General features: G+C 35.8%; 1 long non-coding RNA gene across 1 annotated transcript in view; it reads left to right on the forward strand.

The window, feature by feature from the left end:
* The window catches only part of LOC114623293, an 88332-nt gene extending 77876 nt beyond the window's left edge, over positions 1–10456 (forward strand). Inside the window, exon 3 of the long non-coding RNA XR_003711745.1 lies at positions 10430–10456. This is a non-coding gene — a long non-coding RNA (uncharacterized LOC114623293). The remainder of the gene's footprint in view (positions 1–10429) is intronic.
* Positions 10457–19164: the final 8708 nt, after the last annotated feature.

The raw sequence follows: 19164 nt of genomic DNA on the forward strand, positions 1-19164 counted from the left end.
TGCTACAAATGTAGCTGGAGCCATAGGCCCATCCATGTATATTCTTTGGTTGATGGTTTAGTCTCTGGGAGCACTGGAGTGTTGTCTGGTTAGTTGATGTTGTTCTTCCTATGAGGTTGCGATCTTCTTCTGCTATTTCAGTCCTTCCCTTAACACTTCTGTTGAGGTTCTAACTCAGTCCAAGGGTTGGCTGTGAGTACCTGCATCTGTGTTAGTCAGGTGCTGGCAGAGCCCCCCACTGACAGTTATAGCAGGCTTCTGTCAGCAGGCACTACTTGTCATGAACAATAGTTTCTGGGTTTGGTGATTGTGGATGGGATGGATCCTCAGGTGGGGAGGTCTCTGGATGGTCTTTTCTTTAGTCTCTGCTCCATTTTTTTAAATACCCATGTTTCCTATAGACAGGAGCAACTCTGGGTTAAAAATGTTGAAATGGGTGGTTGGTCCAATCACTCAAATGAGGGTGGTGCCTATCTACAGGAGGTAGTCTCTTCAGATTCTATCTTCATTTTGTTGGATATTTCGGCTAATGCCATCCCCATTGGGTCCTGGAAATCTCTCACTTCCCTGGCATCTGGGACTACCTAGTGGCTCCCCTCCCTTCCACACTCCACTCTCCACTGCTACGGTTTTCTATTTATTCTCTTGACACTCTGGATTTCTCTCTTGGCTCTTCCCATATCTGATCCTGACCTCCTTTTCCCTAACCTTCCTCTCTCCTTCAAGGTCCCTCCCAGTTCTCACACTCCCTCTACCTTTCAAGATTATTTTGCTCACCATTCTAAGTAGGATTGAAGTATCCTCACTTTGGTGTTCCTTTTTGTTAAGCTTCATGTGGTCTATGAGTTGTATTCTGGGTACTCTTAGCTTTGGGGCTAATATCCACTTATCAGTGAGTACACACCATGTATGACCATTTGTGTCTGGGTTACCTCACTCAGGATGATATTTTCTAGTTCCATTCATTTGCCTACAAATTTTATAAAGTCATTGTTTTTAATAGCTGAGTAGAATTCCATTGTCCAAATGTACCACATTTTCTGTATCCATTCTTCTGTTGAAGGACATCTGGGTTGTTTCTAGCCTCTGGATATCATAAGTAAGGCTGCTATGAACATAGTGGATCGAGTGTCCTTGTTACATGTTCAAGCATTGATTGGGTATACACTCAATAGAGGTATAGCTGGATCTTCAGGTAGAGCTTTTCCAAATTTTCTGAGGAACCAGCAGATTATTTTCCTAAGTGGTTTCCGTTGATCTATCTGTCTGTCTCTGTTCAAATACTATGCAGTTTTTATTGCTATTGCTCTATAGTACAGCTTGAAGTCATGGATTGTGATTTCCCCAGAATTTCTTTTATTGTTGAGAATAGTTTTTGTTATCCTGGGATTTTTAATATTTCATATGAATTTGAAATTTTCTCTTTCTGTGAAGTGTTGATTTCGAATTTTGGTGGAGATTGCATTGATTCTGTAGATTGCTTATGGTAAGATGGTCATTTTTTACTATGTTACTCCTGCCAAATCATTAGCATGGGAGAGCTTGCCATCTTCTGAAGTCTTCCTCTATTTCTTTCTTTGGAGACGTGAAGTTGTTGTCATACAGATCTTTCACTTTCTTGGTTAGAGTCACACGAAAGTAATTTACATTGTTTGTGACTACTATGAAGGGTATTGTTTCCCTAATTTTTTTCTCAGCCTGTTTATCCTTTGTGTAGATGATGGCTACTGATTCATTTGAGTTAATGTTATATCCAACCACTTTGCTGAATTTATCAGCTGTAAAAGTTCTCTGGTAGAATTTTGGGGGTGGCTTATGTGTAATATTATATCATCTGCAAATAGTGATACCCTGACTTCTACCTTTTCAATTTGTATACCTTTGACTTCCTTTTGTTGTCTAATTGCTTTGGCTAAGATGTTGAGTACTATATTTTATAGATAGGGATAGAGTGGGTAGCCTGTCTTGTCCCTGATTTTGGTGGGATTGCTTCAAGTTTCTCTCCATTTAATTTGATGTTGCCTATTGGTTTACTGTATATTGCTTTTATTATATTTAGGTATGTGCCTTGAATTCCTTATGTTTCCAAGACTTTTAACATGAAGGGGTGTTGTATTTTGTCAAGGGTTTTTTACCATCTAATTAGATCATGTGTTTTTTTTTTTCTTTGAGTTTGTTTATATAGTAGATTGCATTGATGGATGTCCATATATTGAACCATCTCTGCATCCTGGGGATGAAGCCTACTTGTGTTCTTGCATTTGGTTTGAGAGAATTTATTGAGTATTTGTGCATCAATATATAAAAGGGAAATTGGTTGGAAGTTCTCTTTCTTTGTTGTGTCTCTGTTTTAGGTATCAGCATAACTGTGGCTTCATAGAACTAATATGGTAGCATTCCTTCTGTTTCTACTTTGTGAGATAGTTTGAGAAGTATTGGAATTAGGTCTTCTTTGAAGGTCTGATAGAATTCTGTACCAAAATCATCTGGCCATAGGCTTTTGTTGTTGGTGGTGGTGGTTGTTGTTGTTAAGAAACTTTTAATGACAGCTTCTATTCCCTTAGGGGTTATGGGACTGTTTAGAGGGTTTATCTGATCCTGATCCAACTTTGGTACTGACAGAGTCAGCTCAGGAACAGAGAGGCTAATTAACATTACTGGTCAGCTCAGGAATAGCTCCAGAAGAGAGAGCCTAATCAATATTCCTCAGACAACAGGGGAGAGAACCCGCTTGTGGGTTAAGGCACATTCCATTGGAGGACCCTGGACCATCCACAGACAAGGAAAGTCCTTGCCACCTCATTCCCTAAAGACCAATCAGCTTAAAAGTGACAGTGTTCTGCCAATCATATTGTGCCTGGTCACTGTTTTTCTAATCTACCCCTAAAAACTGTATAAAAACTGACCAAACGGGCTTCCTGGGTTCACCACTTCACCTTCAGTGTAGGACAACCTCAATGTGTTGGAACATTAAAACATTAAAATTCCTCTTGCTTTTTGCGTCAATTCTTGGCTCCACATGTTTCACTCTGATCTCTGAGCTAAAGCTCACCAGAGTCTTACAGTACCTGGTATCTGTCTAGTAAATCATCCATTTCATCTAGATTTTCCAGTTTTGTTGACTATAATCTTTTGTAGTATGATCTAACGATTTTTTAATTTCATCAGTTTCTGTTGTTATGACTCACTTTTCATTTCTGATTTTATTAATTTGGATGCTGTCTCTGTGACTTCTAGTGAGTTTGGCTAAGGATTTATTTATCTTGTTGATTTTCTCAAAGAACCAGCTCCTGGTTTGGTTGATTCCTTGTATAGTTCTGTTTCTACTTTGTTGATTTCACCCCTCAGTTTGATTATTTCCTCTTGTCTACTTCTCTTGGGTCTCTTTGCTTCTTTTTTGTTGTAGAGCTTTCAGTTGTGATGTCAAGCCACTAGTGTAAGATCTCTCCAATTTCATTATGAAGGCACTCCAATCTATGAGTTTTTCTCTTAGCACTGCATTCATTTTGTCCCATAAGTTTGGGTAAGCCCTGCCTTCATTTTTGTTAAATTCTAAGAAGTCTCTCATTTCTTTCTTTATTTTTTCCCTAAGTTTTCTTTGAGTCGAAAGTTGTTCAGCTTCCATGAGTTTGTGGGATTTCTGTTGTGTTTTTTGTTATTCAAGACCAGCCTTAATCTGTGGTGGTCTGAGAGAATGCATGGGATTAATTCAATCTTCTTGTATATCTGTTGAGGTTTGTTTTGTGACTGATTATATGGTCAATTTTGGAGAGGATACCATTAGGTGCTGAGAAGACAGTATAGTCTTTTGTCTTAGGATGAAATGTGTACATATCTGTCAAATCCATTTGGTTCATAACTTATGATAGTTTCACTGTGTCTCTGTTTAGTTTCTGTCTCTATGATCTGTCCATTGGTAAAACCAGGCTGTTGAAGTTTCCCAGTATTATTATTTGAGTTTCAATGTGTTCTTTGAGCTCTTGTAACATTTCTCTGACAAATGTGAGTGCCCTTGTGTTTGGGGTATGAATGTTTAGAATTGAGGCTTTCTCTTGGTGTATTTTTCCTTTGATGAATATGATGTGTCCTTCCCTATCTCTTTTGATAAATTTTGGTTTAACATATATTTTATTGGATATTAGAATAGTTATTCCTGCTTGTTTCTTGGGATCATTTTCTCGAAAAAGTTTTTCCAGCCTTTTACCCTGAAGTAGTGTCTGTATTTGCACTGAGCTGTATTTCTTATATGAAGCAAAATGCTGGACACTGTTTACATATCCAGTCTGTTAGTCTATTTTGTTTGTTTGTTTTGTTTTTTGTTTTAAGTAAGAAATTGAGTCCATTGATGTGGAGAACTGTGATTGTTGCTGCCTGTTATTTTGGCTTTTAGAGTTGGAATTATGTTTGTGTGGTTCTCTTCTTTTGGGTTTGTTGTGAGAAGATTAATTTCTTGTTATTGGGGGGGGGGTCCCGACTTGTGTTGGAGTTTTCCTTTTATTATCCTCTGTAGGAATGGTCTCATGAAAAGATATTTTTAAAATTTGGTTTTGTCATGGATTTTCTTGGTTTCTCCATCTATGGTAATTGAGAGTTTTGTTGTGTATAGTAGCCTGAGCTGGCATTTGTGTTCTTTTAGGGCATGACCTCTCCCCAAGATCTTCTGGCTCTCAGAGTCTCTGTTGAAAATTCTGGTGCAATTCTGATACATCTGTCTTTATATGTTATTTGACTGTTTTCCCTTTGAAAGATTTTGGCGCACAGCTTAGAACAGACCACAGCAGACCAGCTGGTTCCATGGGAGGAGGAGGTATATTTGGGGCGAAGAGTGGGGGGAGAAGCAGGAGAAGATGGAGGGGAAAGAGGAGAAGAGAGAGAGGTCTGGGGAGTTCCGCCTATTTGCACTGACAATGATGATGATGACGATGATGTAGTTCTTTTCCTAGGTATTAGTATTCTGTCTAAACTCCACCTCCACAATTACCTGGTAACAGACAGGTATGTCCCTCTCCACAGTTACCTGGCAACAGGCAGGTAGGCCTGGCCCACTATAAAAGGGGCTGCCGGCCAGCTTCTCTCTCTCTTGCTCCTCTCTTGCTGCATTGATCCCTGCCTGCAGGTTCTCTGCCCCCTCTCCCTTCCCCCATTCCCTTCCCCCTCTCTCCACATGGTCATGGCCGGCCTCTAATCCTCTAAGTCTCTGCTCTCTTTCTCCTCTCACTCTCTTCCCTCTGCCTCTAATAAACTCCCCCTCTAGGAACCGTCTGGTCTGCTGTGGTCTATTCCAAGCTGCGGGCCATAAATCTAACAATGGTGCCAGGTACAGGTGAGGCAGCCAGGTGAATTGTAGGAGTGTATATTGGTTGCCTTGGCAATGATGTAGAAGTCACCTGTCGCCTGAATGGGATGTCACTGAGTTCGAACTTATACTAATACCCTTACCGCTCTTAATATTCTTTCTTCTGTGCATTTGGTGTTTTGATTATTATGTGACAAGAGGAATTTCTTTTCTGGGCCAATCTATTTGGTATTCTGTAGGTTTCTTGTACATTTAAGGGCATCTGTTTCTTAAGTTAGGGAAATTTTCTTCTATGATTTTGTTAAAGATCTGGCTCTTTGAATTGGGAATCTTCATTCTCTTTGATACCTATTACTCTTAGGCTTAGTCTTTTCATTGTGTCCTGCATTTCTTGGATGTTTTGGGTTAGGAGCTTTTTGCACTTTGTATTTTCTTTGACTCTTGTGTCACTGTCCTCTGTGGTATGTTCTATGACTGAGATTCTCTTTTCTATCTTTTGTATTCTTTTGGTGATGCCTGCTTCTATGACTCCTGCTCTCTTTCCTGTTTTTTTTTTTCCATTTCCAGGATTTGTTATTTCTTTATTGTTACTATTTCCATTTTTAGATTTTGGACAGTTTTGTTCAATTCCTTCACCTCTTTGTTCTTTCCTGTATTTCTTTAAGGGATTCATTTGTTTCAGGGCTTCTATCTGTATACTTGTATTCTGTATTTCTTTAAGGGATTTATTTATGTCTTCCTTAAGGTCCTCTATCATCTTCATGAGATGGAATTCTAGATCAGAATCTTGCTTGTCAGGGCTTGTTGTGGTAGGAAACCTGGACTCTGATATTACTAAATAGCACTGGTTACTGTTGCTTATGTTCTTATGCTTGCCTCTCATCATGTGGTTATCTCTGGTGTTAACTGGCCTATCTCTGACTCGAGCCTGTTCCTCCTGTGAGACTGGCTATGTTGGGCCTCTGTCAGGCTGTCTCTGGGTATATGACAGGCTCTGGAAAGTCTGATCTGTGAGCCTGGTTATGTCAGAACTCCTGGGGATCAAGTTGTCTCCGGTTGTGGGTATGGTGGGAGTGAGGGCTGGAGCACAGGATCTGCTTCTGGGCACAGATGTGAACTTGAAGGCCAGTTATTCTTAAAAAAAAAAAAAAACTATTTGTTCACTTAATTTTACTTATTAAATGATATTTGGAGATGTTATATATTTTAATAAATTAGATAATATTTGAAAATACATCCATTTAGTTTTGATTATGACACAATAGTCCATACCAATAAAAGAAAACAGAGTTGTGATATTTTAGGAGCAATTAACCTCCTGGAATGCTTGTTTTCACAAATAAAATGAAAAACTCATATTGTTAAAAAGAAAACACAGAACTCAAATTCATGTCTCAACATTTCTTTAATTGGAGTAATATTCTCTTGTTAAATTCTGAAGTTTAGTTTTGCTGAATTTTTCACACCAGGAAGGCTAGAATAATTCAAAATTTCCATTTCTCATCACTAATTAAAGGATTATGAATCAACATGCTTGTGAAAAATAGAAAGGTTTAATGGCCTAGTTATTCAGAATATCTTCAATAATATTCAGGCCAATTAAACTTTTAGTAAAAACTACTTGATTTTCAAATAATAGACCTAATTATATGTCCAGCTTTTAATATGACACTTTTTTTCATTCATTTTACCCCTGTCATGCCTTTTCTATATACAGAGTCAGTTTGTGTCTATTTAAAACCAATCTTTACTCATTCACACAGATTACTTTGGGATTCTGACTTTAAAAGAAGATGAACTGAGATAAATATCAGTTATGACCTCTTTTCTATTTTCTTTGTTTCTGAACATGAAGTTATTTATGGCACAGAAGACTAAGAGAGCTTCCATAATGGCTCCTTGATTTTGTCTTTCAGTTTTGATTTCAGAGTTAGACTAAGTTCAATCCACACCCTACCCTTGCCCCAGCCACATTGTTAGCATAGAATGCTGTGGCTGGAAAAGTGGGAAATACAATCTGTCTACACCGAATTGGCAAAATTTTGACTTTTCTCACTAAAATAAACAAGACTTTTTACTCTCTGAAACATTTGTTTACAGGAATTGAGATATATATGTGGTTATTCAGCATTGATGGCCACACTTTTATCTCTACAATGTATGTCTTTCATATGCCCATTAATTTTAAGTATATTTATAATGATATTATACCATGTTTATTTGATAATACTCAGTAAACCTACCAAGTTGCTAAATATATTAAGTAAGGAGTGGGAAAATCTAAACAACTTGTTCTTTAGAAACAGAGTGAATAAGCTTTGTCTTATAAAACTGTTAAGATAAAAAATTACCAAGATAAAGAAAAGTATAACATTTCTAACATTAGCTAAACAACATCCAAAAATATATGAACATACCAACCCATTTAGATAATTTAAAATGCAGAACAACAATGTATGTTACATTTGCTTATATAGTAGCTATATATAATAATTTCCACAGAATGGGGAATAAGTAAATGAGAAAGGAAGCACTGAAATATTTGCATAATTTTTGAAGCACACTATAATAATGATTTTAAGCTAATTTTCACTTTCAAAAATTTTACAGTCACTGTCTCTACTATCCTCTCCCACAGAATATTGAGATAGGTTTAAGATTAAATAAAATTTAATCCAAAATCATTTCATAAACCAAAATTTGAAAAATAATGCATCAGCCATACATATTTTAATATTTTCCCAATCATGTTCATCAGCATAATCATCAAAATAAGAAAAAACTAGCTACAGTACATTTACTATTATTTGAAAGACAGCACACAGTGAAGTCGGACTCAGTTACTTTATCCTGATGTGACTATAATAGTGCACAGAAGTAATGGAATGGGAAATGTGCTTTGGCTAAGTATTTCATAGGGCTTCCATACAACATAGTGAGGAAGATACTGTGGAAAAAGTGGTGTTACATCACAACAGATTACATTACAGACAGACAAGAAATGGGATTGTACTATCCTTCGAATGTTGACACTTAATGACCTACTTTGGCCACCACACCTGATATCATACAGGATCTACATGTTCTTTTAATAGCACTACCTTCTAAAAACACACATTCACAGCATTAACCTACAGCAGCGTTACAGATTTTAATCATTTCAAACTCTTAATTTTCACATGTTTACTATCTAGAGGGACACTGGATAAAATTAATATTTTATTGTGTTATATTTTTATCAATACTAGACATGTAATGAAAATTGATCATCAGTTTCACAAATTTCTTTGGTGACAGGTCAGCTATCTGTGTGCTTTGTTGTAGGATGTGCTTTTTATAGGGGTAAAATGCAAAGGAGGACTGATCACAGTGTCCTCCTCTCCAGTTGCTACATCTACCATGCAATCACTCTGTATAAGTTTCAAAAAATATTATGTGAGAGGTGAAAAGATTGTAAGAGTCAGAAGACCAGTAGTTCAGCTACTAGATAATATCTTTCAAACACATCAGAAAAGCTGCACCTGTGAAATCTCAACGGTATGATTGCCTAAGCAAGACCTGAATAATGGCAACACCAATGGCTACCAATGCGGATGGAGAAATTTTATGGATACCCAACCCTAGATGAAAAGCTGAGAGAGAATCGGATTTGAAGGACACAAGCTGCTGATAGGTTATTAAATCCCAAGTGGTCAGCCTTAAACATATGTATATACAAGTAACACTAAATATGTCAATGTTTTGTAGTCTTTTATGAAATTCTCAAAAATAGATAAATTTAAAAAAAAATTAAGTCTCTTCTCAGCCCAGAAATTTCCCTGAACGTAGCAGAAAAAGAAAATAGTTTTCACTTGATCATTGAGTAAGTGTTAAAACAGAATGTGGCTTATATCTCAGGTAATCCAATTTACTTATTTCTCAGTCAGAACAAAATTATTTTCGATAATGAACATATGTCACCCATTCTGGTTTGCAAACGATTACTAGTCTTTGAATAAGGCACCCAATCAGGAGCAACTATGACACATGTTCTATACTAAAGTTACTTGCTAGTAGGAGTGAGTGACCATCTGTGTTTGCTAATTGATGTTACCCAGGGGGGAAAGAAAATGAATGTCTAATGTGTTTATGAAAAGGAGGCATGTTTACCTGTTGGAGTGAAGTGCTTATCCTCCTTTTTAGAGTGCTATGCTATTACAGACCCTGAGAGATGGGAAGCTATTTTAATTTATTGTTTTATTTCAAGAGAATGGTTCTTCTGGTCCTTGCCATAGAATTCCTTTGTATATAACTGCTGGCAAGGGTCTTACTTAGCCTCAAAGAGTTATTGGAATGAATGTGGGAATATATTAATATTAATTTTAAAAATAAATGCATACATGTTTCAAAGGGACATATATTCTACACCCGAAAAACCCCTCCCCTTACTGTCAATAATTGCTTACTTTCTTTATTGATTTGTATTTATGTTGTATATTTCATTCTATTTGGATGTGCTAAATACCACCTTATTACACTAAATCTATGTACCTTTGTCAAGAATAAAAAATATAATTTTCTTTTCTTGCTTTGTCTCATCAGCTGACTCATAATTATTTTTTTTACTCTGTTAACCTAGTCAAGTAACCAGGACAGTATTCTCTGACTGCCCCACTTTAAGGTTCGTTCTCTAAACCCTTTAAAATAAATATGATTGTTAAAGAAAGATTCTCAAAAGAATGATAAGTGAAAGCATTCTGTATTTTGTTTAAGGCCAGCTCTATAGGATGGAACTCTACCCAGTACTGTAAGCCAAGTTTCTGGATGTCATATATCCCAGTGAATACCTGCTATTGTTATTTGCTAAATAGACACAGAATTGACCCTTTTTATAAACTTTTCTTTATGCCCACTGATTGGTGCAGCCCTCATCCCTCATCAGAAAACCTTTTTATTCCAGCAGGGGCTGACAAATACAGCAGTTCACATCTAGTAAAAGTGCAGAGAGTAAGTACCTGTAGAGTGCTCATTATCAAAATGAATTCAGTATCAGCCTGCTCCCAGTGTCTTGAGAAACATCCTTGAAGAGGGGTTATACTGTTTGTAAGAGGTTAGAAAGTATTGTGACACAATTCTGTTGTCTGTATATTTCAGAGACACTGCACTTATGAACATAACCGCAGCTGCAACTTCCTGTCCCAACCCTGCACAAGATCAAGTCAGGAAAGATTCTATCACGGTTCAGGGTGGAATACATGAACCCTAGCCCATCTACATAGTTGCTACCTGTAATAGCTTTCATAATAGGAAGAGTCGGTTTTCTTCAGGGATGACCACATGTAAGTTGTTTCTGTTACACTGGATGTCTTTATACAAAAGAATATATAGACAGCTCTTATCAGTCTTGTTTGTTAATTTGTTTTGTGGTTTTGGTTTTTTGAAACATAATTTTCCTGTGTAGCCTTGGCTCTCCTGAAACTAGCCCCATAGAGCTCAAGGTCAGACATCAGCCTTCTTCTGCATCCCAAGATCTGGTATTAAAGATGTACACCACCACACAAAACACTGGCAAATCTAATTCTACTCAATTTTTTAGAAAAAGAAAAAAAAGATAGAAGAAGACGAAGAAGTAAAGGATAAAGAACAGATGTTTTGGAGTCTGGAGAAATAGATAAAATTTAAAGTTACTTGCTGTTCTTATAGAGGACCAGATGTCAATTCCAAGCACCCACATTGCAGTTCACAAACTTGTAATTTTAGTTTTATTTGGTTTGCCACTCTCCTGCAGCTGCCATGAGCACAAGATAAGGATGTGGTGCACAGACATATGTGCAGGCAAACACGTATATCCATAAAGGTTTAAATAAATAGATAAACCTTTAAACAAAAAGCAAATATAAAAGTGGAAGGAGAAATTGGAAAGAATAGCAGGCATTGTCAGAAATAAGCACCTTTCAGTAACAACAGTATTGCTTGTTACCATACTTTGATGTTCATAATAAGCACCAAACTGATAAACTGATACAAGATGAATTTAAAGAGACTAGAATTTTAAAAATAATATATTAATTGTAGAAATACAATGATATAAAAATCATTTCAAGTTTGAGGTGGGAGGGTAATATGAAGACATGAAATGACAAATTAATCAAAATATTTTGTACACAGATATGAAATCTCAAAGCATATCTAAACAAAATAAAAATTTAAAAGGGGAACAGTATTCCTTGTGTCACTATAAATAAATTCACATATTTACTTCAATCAGTAGGATGCTCTAGATTCCTAGTTCTAATTCATAGAATGTGATTGATTCATCCATATATTTATACAGTCCCCAGTTATTGATTTTATTTGAATAATAGAACAATATTCCAATTTGCTTGGTTTTCTCCACTTATCCATGTCTTACTGGAAAATTTTCTTTTAGATAGTAAAAGACAATGTTCCAAAGTCACACAATCTTTTACTCCCTTAATGCTAGAGCTGTCTATTTGTTCAACACACTTCTTAGATTTTAGCAGGGACTTGCTATTAAAAGTAACTAGATACTAAATTTGCTCAATTCTGTTGACATATCACCATTCTCTGTCATTTGGCAAGATGCCAAGAGGATTTTTTTTGATACCTGGAGCATAAATATTTCTATATACATCTATTTTGAAGAAAACTGATTCACACTATTATCCTTAGTTCAACTCCAATAAAAAGTGCATTTTCATCTCCAACATTTCTGCATTTGAAATTTTTTTCTGATTGTGATTAATTATATCTTTTTATTCTGTATCAAGCCAATTATATGATAAGACTTTCTTCATTTAGCAAAATCTCCAATCAATACTATCACTGGTAACATGTTCTACTTCAGTTCCTTATCATGAAAAATCCTTATTCAGTCCGGCCACTGTCAACCATTGCTTGTTCTCAAAGTTATCTCAAGTTTATAAACAAGTACTAGGCTATTTCTTTCAATGGACTTTCTCACTAAACTCAGGCTTCTGAGCCATCTTTGCCAATTGAAGTTCTTATCGTCCCTTTATTTTAAGAAAATAAAATTCAAATAGTAAGAAAAAATTAGTACTTCCTTACACCTTTAACATTAAACACACACACACACATGCACACACACACATAATTGTACATTAAGTTTTTACTTTATTTGGTGTACTAAGAATCTTCAAATATTATCAAACAGAACCCTTTACTAGGAAGACTTATAACTCAAGTTTGTTTATGTTCAGGTTGGTCTATTGCAGGGAAATGTTAGATTCTGTAGAAGCTCATTAAGTACTCAGCACTTGGGGCTTGTATTGGAGGATAGTCAGTGGAAATCTCTGTCTGGATCATATAAAATTCCTGACACTCACAGGGAAAACAGGTGTTCAGCATAAAAATCATCTTGTTTGCACAGACCATTTAGCAACAGTAATCCACCCATCATGTGGAGTATGATAAAGAGACTGCCATGTACAAATTCAGCTAATGGCTTATCTTTCACAGTAGTTTTAAAATAACTGTTGTTGAACGTTTTATCTTTTTATTGAAATATTCAATCGATTTAAATTTATAAAATTATTGAAATGATTGTTATATCATTGTATTTCTACAATTAATATATTATTTTTAAAATTCTAGTCTCTTTAAATTCATCTTGTATCAGTTTATCAGTTTGGTGCTTATTATGAACATCAAAGTATGGTAACAAGCAATACTGTTGTTACTGAAAGGTGCTTATTTCTGACAATGCCTGCAGTTAGGTGGTGGTACAGATGGTCTTTGAGAGCTTTACTTTTAGTTTTAGATTATGGCCATCACAACAGTGGTATAATTTATATATTTAGTACTCACATTTTTTGCATGTCACTGAAACTCTGTTATCCACTGTTCTGATTTAATTCTGGATAGATTTAAAATTCAACTTCTTTCAGTACTGTTGACTTCAATATCCAGCTTAGATTATTTCTACGGTGTGACACCCTTCAAATGTAATCTGCCAAAAAAAGTATTATCTTCTTCCTAATCCTTTGTTTTTCCAATGGAGTGAGACTGATGCTCTCTGCTGTTTTGTAACTTTCATTTCAGTACTTTGAAAAATTATGTATTAATCTGGTTTTCTAGAGAAAAAAATCTTATGGAATGAATATTTATTTATTCTATAAATATATGATAATTTATTAGAATGGCCTACAGGGTCTGATACAGAAGTACAATTGATATCTATCAATAGAAGGCCCATGAATACCGTAGTTTTTTCAGTCCATGAGGCTGGATACCTCAGTTTGTCTTATTTATATGCAAGAGTCCCCTAAAGAGCAAGCTTCCTTTTTATGTATCTTATACTTAGGCTGTCACAAAAAGGGGTGATGCAGAATAAATGTGTATATTCCCATTTCAAAAAATACAGATTAAAAAATGTGTTTTCCTATTTCAAGCTATTTAATTAAGAAAAAAAACATGTATATCCATTCACTGGGTTTTAGTTTATTCCAGATGTAGTCAAGTTGACAGAATAGCCATTAGAGGTCCACACCTCCTCAGCTTAACACAGAATCACATCGCCTCATGTCATGCTTAATTTCCAAATGAAAATAATGAGCAGGACAACATTATGACTAACATGATAAAACTATCACTTAAACAACCACAAATATATTAAATTTCAGAATAGTTGGCAATATCCCTTGACAGAGTGTCTATTGATATCTCAAAACTTAAATATGATTAAACACTGATATTTTCTTAATTGATATTATATTAAATGATAAAAATTCAAGAAAAGAAAACATAAATGTGTTTATCAACACATTCTTAACAAAATATGACAGAAACATTCATGTCAACTATAATCCTAGTTGCTGGTACTGGTTACCTGGATTTAGCTGGCATTTACTATCCCTTCTGTATTTCCTCCATCCTCAGCTAAGTACTTTAGAGGTCTTGATCTTTCTGTTCCTGAAGAGTCTGTGCCCATTATCATCCTGCCTGGATCACACTATTGTAGTTTCCCATTGACTGTGATCACAGCACATGGAATCATCAAGAGATGCCCTAATGGATCCACTTCATACATAGTTGTTCTTATCTACATTGTGGAGAATACTTCCAAATTCACCTCAGTAATCTGAAAAAGCCACCCTTCCTAATAATGTAATTCCTTTCTTATTCTACTAGCTTAAGGGAATCAGAAGCTCAAATAGGTCTGGTGGATGTCTGAGCTTACAGTTCAGTAGAATGTTTGTTGTGTCTCCTGGAAGTATCACATCTGGTATGACAGTTTCAAGTGGAATCAATTCTTGATTGAGTTTTCAATGGTCAACTATTATTCTCCAGGATATATATGTCTTCTATATTGGCCAGATAGCTGAGATAAAGGTGGGTGTAATGGAAACCTTCATGCCTGTATCTTTCAAGTCCTTGATAGCAGCACTATTTTTTTTCAATTCCTTCAGAGATGTGATACTGTCTTTGATTATGTATTTTTCCATTCAGAGGCAACTCTAAAGGCTTCCATTTTGCCTTTCCAACAGGATTCATATTTACTCCACATATCTGGGAACCAATGTGAAAGTTCTGCCAAGTTTTAAATATATCGATTCCAAATATAGAGTCTGGAACTGATAAAATAACAATAAGGTAAGTTTGGGGACTCACTGGACATACTGTGAGTCTGACTACAGGTAAATTTCTGTTAATACCCTGACCTCCATAAGCTTCTACTTTAAGTGGAGGGTCACAATATTTTGGGGGTGGGGTCTCCTGGCCTCAGTGGCTATTCAGAACCAGACTCTAATAAACTCTGAAAAGTCTGATTGTTTCATGTCCTCGGGGGTACAATTACACTTGAAAAATGCTATGAACAATGACTTGAGAAATGCTAATAGTATAACTCTTAGCTATTTTATTAAGGTCCTTTGTGTGAGTAAGCTGGTAATCCCTTCATGCAAACTGTTATGCAAATTGGATCAAATCTGGAAACTGGTTCATGGGCTAAGATTCCCTGTTGTTATGATCCAATGTAGCCTTTCTTTCATTTGTTTTAGATGTTTTCATCTTATATAGTTCCAACAGTGATGCAGTAGCCTTGATCTATATCATATTTGGAAACTTTGATTTGCTACTCCCAAAAGTACTCATGCCACCATGAAAATCACCTTTCCTGTTATATCATAGGTTAGGCTTTGGGCACTGCTTTGCCCATGCTGTTCGTTATAACTATGATCACTTTGCATTTGGTAATTCAGTGCTGCCATCTGGCTCTTCATCATTTGGGGTCCTGTTGGAGGGCCCTGCTACTGAAGGTTGCAGTCTACCATGTCTGAAGAGCTCCCTGAGCTAGGTACAAAATGGCAAACTCCCTTCCTGCAGCAAGGCTTCCTACTCTCTGCTTGATTTTTTTTTTCAAGAATTCACTGAACAAAGATGCTTGGCTTATCTTAAGTATGATTTTTAGCATAAATACCTGCAAAACACTTTTCCCCTGATGCCCATGTAATAGTTAGGTGCTGTGCTCTCCCCTGGATGATAGCACTATATTGCCTAATGCAAATGAAGCATACTGTTAACATCTATCAGAAAGTCCCCTAGCTACTAACCTCTGCCTATATATTTCTCTGACCCTGGAAATAAAATTGAGCTGCCTCTCTGAAGCTGATCCCAGTAGTATGTCATTCCATCGTACTCACAGGCCATCTCAACTCTGCACCTTTTGACTTTGTTGTCTGGTGGCTAAGGACCCTCAAGGATGAGAGAAAATCACAGGGTCTATTTAATTCCACTACATTTAATTCATTAAACTGAGCAGCAGCATCTCTAAACCTAACAAAGATTTCTTTGTCTATGATGCCCATTAAAATAACTAACATTAGTTTGATTTTTGGCCTCTACTGTTTCTGGCCACTTTGAAGAAAGCAGCAATGAATATGATCAGACAAGTATCTCTGTGATAAGATGAAGCATCTATTGGGAATATCCCCCAGAAGTGAATAACAGGATCTTGTGCTATATAAGTCCCCAACTTCCTGAGGAACTACCCCCACTGATGTCCATGTAACTCTACAATGTGCACTCCCGAAGGCAATGGATGAGTGATTTTCTTTACCTCATCTCCTTACCAGCATGAAATGTCAATTGTCTTATTAATCTTGGTCGTTCTAAGTAGTATAGGATGGAGTTGCCATTTGTTTTTGTTTTGCATTTCTCTGATGATTAAAGATGTTGAAGATTTCTTTAAGTGCTTCTGGGCTATTTGAGTTTCCACTATTGAGAATTCTTTTTATAAATCTATATTCCATTTTTAATTAGGTTATTTGTATTCTTGATGTCCTGTTTCTTTTTCAAATTATTTATATATTTTAGATAATAGCATTCTATTAGATATGTAGTGGGAAAAAATCTTTTTTTTTATTCAAAGCTTTATCTGAGCAATAATGCCTTTGTCATAAAGAAGCTTTCCAGTCTTATGAATTCCCATTTACTAATTTTTGTTCTGACTTCACATGCTATTGATTTTCTTTTCAGAATTTCTTTTCCTGTGTGAATGAGTTCAAAATATTTCCCATTTTCTCTCCTATCAGGTTCAGTGTATCTGGCCTTATGTTGACATCATCAATCAATTTGGAAATAAAATGTTTATAGGGTGATAAGTATAGATCTCTTTGGATTCTTCCACATATGGTCTTCCAGTTAGACCAGCACCATTTATTTAGGATGGCCTCCCATTAGGAGAGTATATTTCTGGTTCCCATAGGTGTATTAAATTATTTTTGTGTCTTTGATTCTATTTCATTTTCTTTATGTCTTTTTAAGTTTCCAGCATTTCATTTTTCTATTTCTACTAATGAATTAATTTTATATCCTGACTGCAGTTTGTTGGCTATGAACTTGCTCTAAATTTCTTCATTATATTGCAATATTCTCCTATGCATATATAATATCTTCAAGTCTTCCATCATGAAGTGGTGTTTTCAAGTTCTGGTAGAATTCTCCAAAAAACAGTCTGGCCTTGTGTTGCACCTTGGTACTAAGATCCACCATGTCTGGACAGCTTTCTTGAGTTCAATTCAAAATGGAGGACTCCCTTTTATTAGTGGGGCTTTCTCTTCTCTGTCTGTTCTGTGGAGCACAACCTATACACTAACTGAAGAATGTCACGGAATCCCTAGAGAAATTACAGGTACAATTTCCTACAATGTCTCTCCATTGAAATGAGATATTCTCAATACCTTAAGCCTCAGCCAATGACACCTCATCCCAAAAAGAACCCATTACCACTCCCCAAGGTTCATACATATAGCCCTGGCTCACCCTGAGAAAAGCGTATGCAAACAAGCTAACCCCGAATAAAAGAATATGTAGAAACTAAAATCTCAGAGAGCTGTTTCTTTGGAGATCCTGGCAGAAGGCCTTTGCTCTCCCCCTGTCCCAGCATTGACTTCCAGCCTGACCAAGATCCTACAGACCCCATCCATTCTGGACACTGCTTCATCTTTCCTGCCTGGTGTCTATGAAGGTACAGACAACCAAAGTAAAAATGTGAACCTCAGAACTCAGCTCTGCTCTATTCTTCCCTGCTTGGTGAGTAGCAGCATCTGGACTCTACCAGGGAAGAAGCTAAAAATGGAACCACAGCCCTGGGATTGTTCTCACTCTCTGTCTCTCTCACACTTTCTTGATCCTCTTTCTTCCTTCCTTTCCTCTTTCTTTCCTTCTTCCTTCCTTCTTTCCTTCCTTACTTCCTTCCTTCCTTCCTTCCTTCTTTCTTTCTCTTTGCTTCTGTCTCTTTTTCTCCCTCCTTCTCTCTCTTTCCTTATTTATTTTGATTTGAGACTTTGAATTATTATTTCTATTTTACTAAGTGTTATAAGTATTTTTAAATGGGTTATCTGACTCAATTTAACTTTGATATATGATATGTGTCAAGCACATTACTGCCACCACCACCATTTTTTTTTGTGTTTTTTAACTTTACTTTTAAATATTTCAATTTGATATTGTACAGGTTTTTAAATTATGCCATTATGATTCCTTCCTGTATATATATATGTTATGTCCTCCTTTCATAACTAATTTTGTTAATTTGGATATTTTTTATATTTTTAAAAATTAATTTCGATTGAATTTTTTAATATAATTCATTTTCTCAAAGAAATAAATCTTTTATTCATTGATATCATCATTACCATCATCATCATATTCATCATCATCATCAATTTATTGATTTGAGCCATAATTTTGGTTATCTCTTTATGTATATTCTTTTTTGGGTGCTATTTCATTTTGTTTCTGTTTCTCTGGAGTTTTCAGATGTGTTGTTAATTTATTAATGAGATGTCTCTAATTTTTTTATATAAGTATTTAGTGCTATAAACTCTCCACTTTTTACTGCATTTACTGTGTATCCCATAAATTGTAGCATGCTATGTTTTCTTTTTTTTTTTTTTTTTGCACACAAATGTTCACAGCACTATTTATTCACAATAACCAAAAAGTGGAAACAAACCAAAATGTCCATCAACTAATAAATGGATAAACAACATATGAAACAACATATGACACATCCATACAATGGACCATTATTTAGTCATAAAAGGAATCCTCGCATTATAGCATGGATAAGATTTTAATACATGCTACATAAAATAAGTCATGTCACAAAAAGCCAAACATCATATTATTGCATTTATATAAAATGTTAAGAACAAGCAAGCCATAGAAACAAAATTTGTAACAATGGTTGCCAGGGAAGGGAAAAAGAAAAATATGGGGGGAGAGAGGTCGCAGCTGGGTACATTGTTTGCTTTTGGAGTGACAAAATATTTTAGGGATAAGTGGTTCTTATACAACTCCGTGAATATAGTAAAAACAACTCAATTGCTTACTTACAAAGGGTG

The sequence above is a fragment of the Grammomys surdaster genome, unplaced genomic scaffold, assembly GCF_004785775.1.
Source record: "Grammomys surdaster isolate TR1022 unplaced genomic scaffold, NIH_TR_1.0 196, whole genome shotgun sequence".
NCBI classification, from domain to species: Eukaryota; Metazoa; Chordata; class Mammalia; order Rodentia; family Muridae; genus Grammomys; species Grammomys surdaster.